This window comes from Chanodichthys erythropterus, chromosome 20 (assembly GCF_024489055.1).
Source record: "Chanodichthys erythropterus isolate Z2021 chromosome 20, ASM2448905v1, whole genome shotgun sequence".
Lineage (NCBI taxonomy): Eukaryota > Metazoa > Chordata > Actinopteri > Cypriniformes > Xenocyprididae > Chanodichthys > Chanodichthys erythropterus.
Genome location: NC_090240.1, coordinates 3329164 through 3336637, shown reverse-complemented (window position 1 = coordinate 3336637; position 7474 = coordinate 3329164).

Sequence of the window (7474 nt, the reverse complement as noted above, 5' to 3'; positions counted from 1 at the left end):
GTAATCAAACAAACTGTGTTTGAGAGCAAAAATAACACTTCGGTAAAGTTAGTTTTATATTCGCACATTCGGACATCCGTATTCAATAGCCTTGTCAGTCACACTACATTGGACATTCAGTGGACATTCACAAGTAAATATGCCATTAAAACAATACTTGCCTATTTTGATCGATTGTGAAAAATGTTGTAAGTTGACAATCGTTGGTTGTCAATATCATGTCGCTGCTTAAAATTCGCAAACATTAATTTATTGCACATTTATTGGAAAGTCTGAATTTATCATTAGTCCGAATGTGCAAATATAAAACCAACTTTACTTAAGTAAAAATAACTACATTGTAATTAAAAAATGAAACATTGCAAATAAAAAGTCGCCTTAAAATTTAATTGCAAAAATAAAGTAATTGATAGTAAAACTCTTTGCAGTGCGATTAAATCTGTTTTTCTTTGTGCAGTTTTCATCACATATGCACAAATTTGCTTTCTGTTCTGTTCATTGTTTGCAACAATTATTTACAATATTTTACTTTATTTTTTACAATTAAAACTTTTTATTTGAAATCTTTTATTTTTATATACAATATAATTATTTTTGCTTTCAAACACAGTATGTTTGATTGAATAAAAAAGACACAAAAGTAACACCATACTTACCCATGTAGTGTGTGAATTTTATAAGGTTATTTTGTCATTTTGTTATTTAAAGTGCACTTCTTCTTTTTGGTATTTCAAGTGTGAACACACTATACTTTAAAACATCATATAGTATGCGAATGAGACCTATATGGCAGCCCATAGAACCGCTTGTGGGAAAATTATGAAATTTGGCTGATAGATAAAGATAGAGGTTAACCATAGCAATTTCATAGCAACCATAGAAATCAATAACTCAATCCCTATAGCGCCACCAACTGTCTAAATTTGCATTTACGTTTATGATAACTTTTGAACTGTAAAGCTCACTGTATACTTCACTTCACAACGTACAGTGCGCGTGATGCCAATCTCATCAGAAAATTATGCGCATACTGTACTTGCACCACTGCATTTTTGTAACCGTACCTTGTACGCGCAGGTCGCACATGCATAAACAGAACAGACCGTAATGCATGCAAGCTACAGTGACGATGGATGCTAGACGAGAGATTGTGCAAAGAGGTTAGAAAGTACCCTCATTTGTACAACTCTAGCATGAAAGAATACAAATATGTTTACATGGGTTGTAACTCGTGGCGAGATTGCTCAAAACTGTGCATGTGTCAAACACCTATGTTTGCGTACGAGTCAAATGAAGTATACTTTTCAAGGCTGTGTGTTCTCTGAGGCTGTATCTCTGCAATGCTTTGGCATATTGACACAAAACTTAGTGTGTGTCATTGTCACCCCACACTGACCACACCACATAAATTTGGTCACACTGCCACCTATTGGTCAAAAGGGATAAGCGATTAAATATGCAATATGTAATATTTTTTGCAGTAAAATATCCAAAAAACACTAGGCCAGTGTTATATATTTTGTTCGCTTGAGTACTTACAATATCCCAAATGTTTCCAACAATTTGTAAATCGTGAGAAAATTGCAATTTTATCCAAGGCTCTGGGATGTGTGAGCTTTATTTTTAGTAACAGTAATACAGAATTTTCTCCATCATACATTTTTAAATGAATTGCATGTCATTTATCAACAAAAGCCATCCAGCATTTAATATATTCTAACTGCAGTGTGTCTCAAACAAGTGTCTCACAGCAGCCGCCGAACGAACGCACAGAGTAACGTTATGACCGGAAAAGCACCAGCGACTGTGGCATAATAAAATTCCGCTACTCGTGAGGCGTGTGTTGCGCATTTGCTCCAGCGGCCTCGTTCAGCTCCCACAACACTCAGGTCCTGCTCTGTTTCATACTACAATAGCATTAATAATCGCATCCATGAACATTATTTCTTCCCGAGTCCTATCCCTATTCTTTTGCACCATCCGTTGAGGTGAAGACCACATGTCCCAAGATTCCGTGCTCAAACTTGGCGTCATCAAGCTACGCCTTTGTTTTGAATAGGCCTCTAGTGGACAGAATTCTTACATACTGCACCTTTAAATCATATTACTACTGATTTTATTTAAGATTTTTTAGCCATTTTGCCTAAAATGATCTAAAATGTCTTTAATTACTTATTGTTGCAGTGGTTCTGATGCTTCCAGCCATGCTTGCATAACTCATTATGCCTTGCATGCTATATGTTTGATTGTAATTGTATTGTTATTTTACTTTATTTGTTACATGGTTTTTATACAAGTTATTTTGTACTATTTATTTATATATATACAGTGGCATGAAAAAGTATGTGAACCCCTTGCAGAATCTGTGAAAATTAGAATTATTTTAATAAAATAAGAGGGATAATAAAAAATGCATGTTATTTTTTGTTTAGTACTGTCCTGAGTAAGATATTTTACATAAAAGATGTTTGCATTTAGTTCACAAGACAAAACAATAGCTGATTTTTTTTTAAATGACCCCCATTCATAAGTATGTGAACCATTGATTCTCAATACTGTGTGTGGTTACCTGATGATATACGACTGTTTTGTGATGGTTGTTTATGAGTCTCTTGTTTGTCCTGATCAGTTAAACTGAGCTCTGTTCTTCAGAAAATTCCTCCAGGTCCTGCAGATTCATCAGTTTTCAAGCATTTTTGCATATTTGAACCCTTTCCAGCAGTAGCTGTATGATTTTGAGATTCATCTTTTCACACTGAGGACAATTGAGGGACTCAAACTCAACTATTAAAAAAGGTTCAAACATTCACTGATGCTCCAGAAGGAAACAAAATGCATTAAGAGCCGAGGGGTGAAAACTTTTGAATTAAAATATCAAGATAAATTGTACTTAATTTTTCTGCCGGGAAACATGCAAGTATCTTCTGTTGGTTCCGAAGGGCAGTACTAAATGAAAAACAATGATATTTAAACAAAATAAGAAAAAATGTGACATCTTCATCCTGTTCAAAAGTTTTCACACCCCGACTCTTAATGCATCATGTTTCCTTCTGGAGCATCAGTGAATGTTTGAACCTTTTTTAATAGTTGTGTTTGAGTCCCTCAGTTGTCCTCAGTATGAAAACACAGATCTCAAAATCCTTCAGTCACTGCTGGAAAGGGTTCAAATATGCAAAAATGCTTGAAAATTGATGAATCTGCAGGAGCTGGAGGATTTTTCTGAAGAACAGTGCTCAGTTTAACTGCTCAGGACAAACAAGAGACTCATGAACAACCATCACAAAACAAAAAAAACAGTCGTGGATCAGGTAACCACACACAGTATTGAGAATCCATGGTTCACATATTTATGAATGGGGTTATTTTAATAAATCCAGCTATTGTTTTGTCTTGTGAACTAAATGCAAACATCTTTTATGTAAAATATCTTTCTCAGGACAGTACTAAACAAAAAATAACATGCATTTTTTATTATCCCTTATCTCTTATTTTATTAAAATAATTCTAATTTTCACAGATTCTGCAAGGGGTTCACATACTTTTTCATGCCACTGTGTGTGTATATATATATATATATATATATATATATATATATATATATATATATATATATATATATATATATATATATATATATATATACAGTGGTGGTCAGAATTATTGGCACATTATTGGTGCTTCTTCTCTTCAGTTCACTCCACTCATTTTCTTTAGGGTTCAGGTCAGGGGACTGGGATGGTCATGGCAGAAGCTTCATTTTGTGCTCAGTGACTCATTTTTGCTTTTATTTTGCTTTGTTTGATTTGGATCATTGTCCCGATGGAAGATCCAACCACAGCCCATTATTAGATTTCTAGCAGAAGCAGTCAGGCTTTGATTTTTTATCTGTTGGTATTTGCTAGAATCCTTGATACCATGTATCTAAACAAGATGTCCAGGACCTCCAGCAGAAAAATAGGCCTTTATTTAACTGTGGGCATAGGGTACATTTTTATCCCTGTTTGCGCCAAACCCATCTGGTGGGTTTGCTGCCAAAAAGCTCTTTTTTTATTTTTATCTGACCATAGAAGCCGGTCCTGGTTGAAATTCCAGTCATGTCTGACAGCTGAATATGCTGGAGATTGTTTCTGGATGAGAGAAGAGGATTTTTCTTGAAACCCTCCTGAACAATTTGTGGGGATGTAGGTGCTGTTAGACAATTTTTTTAGGCTTTCTGAGACTCAAGAGTCAACTAATCTCTGCAATTCTCCAGCTGTGATCCTTGAAGAGTCTTTGGCCTCTCAAACTTTTCTCCTCACCGCTCATTCTGGCGATTTAGACACACGTCCTCTTCCAGGCAGATTTGTAACATCTTTAGTTGATTGGAACTTCTTAATTATTGCTCTGATGGAAAATGGAGATTTTCAATGCTTTAGCTTTTTTCTTATAACCACTTTCTATTTTGTGAAGCTCAACAATCTTTTGCTGCACATCAGAACTATATTGTTTGTACTCCTGTGGAACAGGAAGTCATGGCTGGACAATTTCATGCTCCTAGTCACCCTGATGAGCTAAAAAGTGTAAATATGAATGGGATTATGTTTTTTTTTTATGTTTTTTTTTTATTTATTTATTTTAGTTCATTTACCATCGTCTTGGTTATAGGTGGAAACTGTGTATCTTGTCTGTTCCACTTATATATATATTTTTCTTTTTCTTTCTTTTTTTTTTCTTTCTTTCTTTCTTTTTTTTCTTTTCATAAACAATGGACCCCCACCTATAAGCTTTCTTTTTTGCTTCTTTGGGGGATCCATTTCACTGTACCAATGTTGTATTTCTGTACCCCTTCTGTATTACAGATTGTGTTGCTAGTGGTATTTGTGAATAAACTCTGAATAATAATAATAGAATATACTTCAGAGATATTTTACTCATAAAAAATTCTAGGGGTGCCAATAATTGTGGCAAATGTGTTTTGGAGAAAAATAGGGCTGTGACGGTGGCAAATTTTATACTACCGCGGTGGTAAATCACCAACAAGCACCGGTGTTGCGGTGGTGGGGTCCAAAAGGGGTGGGGGGTTGTATAAATATATACACCATAATTTTATATATAAAAATCATTATACAAGAGTCTATTTTTTTTTCCTTCTTATATACTGATTTCTTCTTATATACTGATTTCTTCTTATATACTGATTTCTTAGCATTTATCTCTCTTTTGTACTTTATATGATTCGTGTCTCTACATGTGTCAACAGATAGACAATGGACACAGAGGTAAGTGTACATGACAACAGGTTTATTTGAAATGATGAAGATAGCACAGGCAAGAGGACAGTCCAGGTAAGCGGGCAGGGAGTGGGAAAGTCTTGAATGGCTTATCTGAGTCTGATCGTGCCTTTGTTTCTCCCAGGGGATCCTGAGGCAGCTGTGAAGCATGGAGTCTGTGGTGAACAGCAGTGAGGGAGAACTGGAAGGTATCACAGGAACGACAGGTAAGTACACAACAAGTAAGTGGGTCAGGAGAGACAACATGGTATAGTTGAGACCAGACAGTGAGTGAATGGGAGGAATGCAGCATATATAGTGCAGGCTGATGATCACTGACAGGTGAATGTGATCAGTACTCAGATGATTGGGATCTGGTTACTGTAGTGGGTGGTGACTGTGGTAACTGTGGAGATGGTGGTGACTCCCTGACAGTATGCAGTCTGTTTATGCTGAGTGGAAATTTACTGGCAGGCTAGAATGTTACAACAACTTGTTTCAGAGACTGTGAACACAGCTGCATGTTTTTGAAACTATCTTTTGTAGGAGCTAGGTGGACTGCTAGGAACAGAGGTGAAATTTTGAGCACTTTGAGTACTTTTTCATACTTAATACTGTTGTGAATGGCCTTCTTGCAAGAATAAAACTTAAAAAAGACACAATTTGGTCTAACTGGTTTAATGCAAACTCACCACAAATAACTGAATATTAATATTTCCATAACAATAATCTTTGAATCTTTTTTCTACCGATATTAATTCACCATCTCATTTAAGACTCCACTGCTTACAGCCATCACCAGGTCATCACAGTAGGGCTTGTGTACAAATTTAATGTCTTAAAAAAAATAAACAATACATTTCAAGAAAATCTGTCATCCTTCAAACTGCCTGATGTGAACAATGTTCCCATGTTGTGGTAAGACTAAAGGATAGTTTATAATTTATTACAATTTATTGAGCATTTTATCAAAATTATTAATTTATTTTGGTTTTTATTTGTTTATTTTTAATAGGTGCTTTCTTTCTTTCTTTTTTTCTTTTATGCTTATTTGCAGTATGGTCCTACACATTTTCTTCTGCAACAGCCCTTTGACCTGAAAGAAAAGAGATAATCATGAGTCTTTGCATACAAGAACCAGTAGAATAGAACCATATAGAATCTATAAGCGAGGGCGAAGAGGATTCACTTCCTGCAAAGACATCTCACCAAGTTCCTGCTGACATTTGGATAACATATTATAATAAAATTTAACCAGATAGCTCAGCTGCTGAGTTCATACCTGATGTATGAGACAGATGAATTTGTCCTTTTGGCTCCGCCCACACTCAGACTGGATGGTACCATTGACATGCTACAAGCAGAAGATGGTGGTGGAGCGCAGTCCCCTGTAGAGAGCACGTCACAGCAGGGTTTGGGAGGGTACATGTTCGGTAGCAGGAATGTGACGCTGTCTATTAGGTGCTGTGTAAGATAATTACACAGCTGCTGTTCTATTAGCTTGATGCGGCTGTCAGGAACACTGCAAACACAGGAAATGAGGTAACACTTTAAAACAAAGTGAACTTACAATAAAAATACTTTCAAATCATTTATTAATCTTAGTTAATGTTAATTTCAATGTACTAAATTATTATTAAAATCCAACTTGTCTTATGTTTAGTGTCTTTAACTACTGTGTACTAACATATAAATTAATAATTTGATACAATGCACTTATTGTGTACATAAATGTTTTACGTTGTACTAATATTTAAAAACTACCTGCATGAAATTATATCTGTAATTAATTTATGTAAATACATCTATAGTTACACTGTTGACTCTTCCCTTACACGTTAACCCACCCTTAAACCTACCCATACCACCAAAAACGTCCCTAACCTCACCCATATCCACCTCAATAGTAGCACAATATATTTCATATTTCAATATATCAACACAATAATTATTATATATTTATATATTTTTTTGATGCAAGTACATAGTAGTTAAAGACACAGACACCTAATATAGTGTGACTGTAACCGTTAATATTATTTAATGGACTAGCATTACCAAAGATTAATAAATACTGTAACAAATGTATTGCCCATTGTAAGTTGTAAGTTAATACTAGTTCATTCATTTACTAATGTTAACTAAGGAGACTACTTATTGTAAAGTGTTAGCAAAAATAAAGATGTTCATGGTGGGTTTTCATAAGGGCTGTTTATGTCAACAAA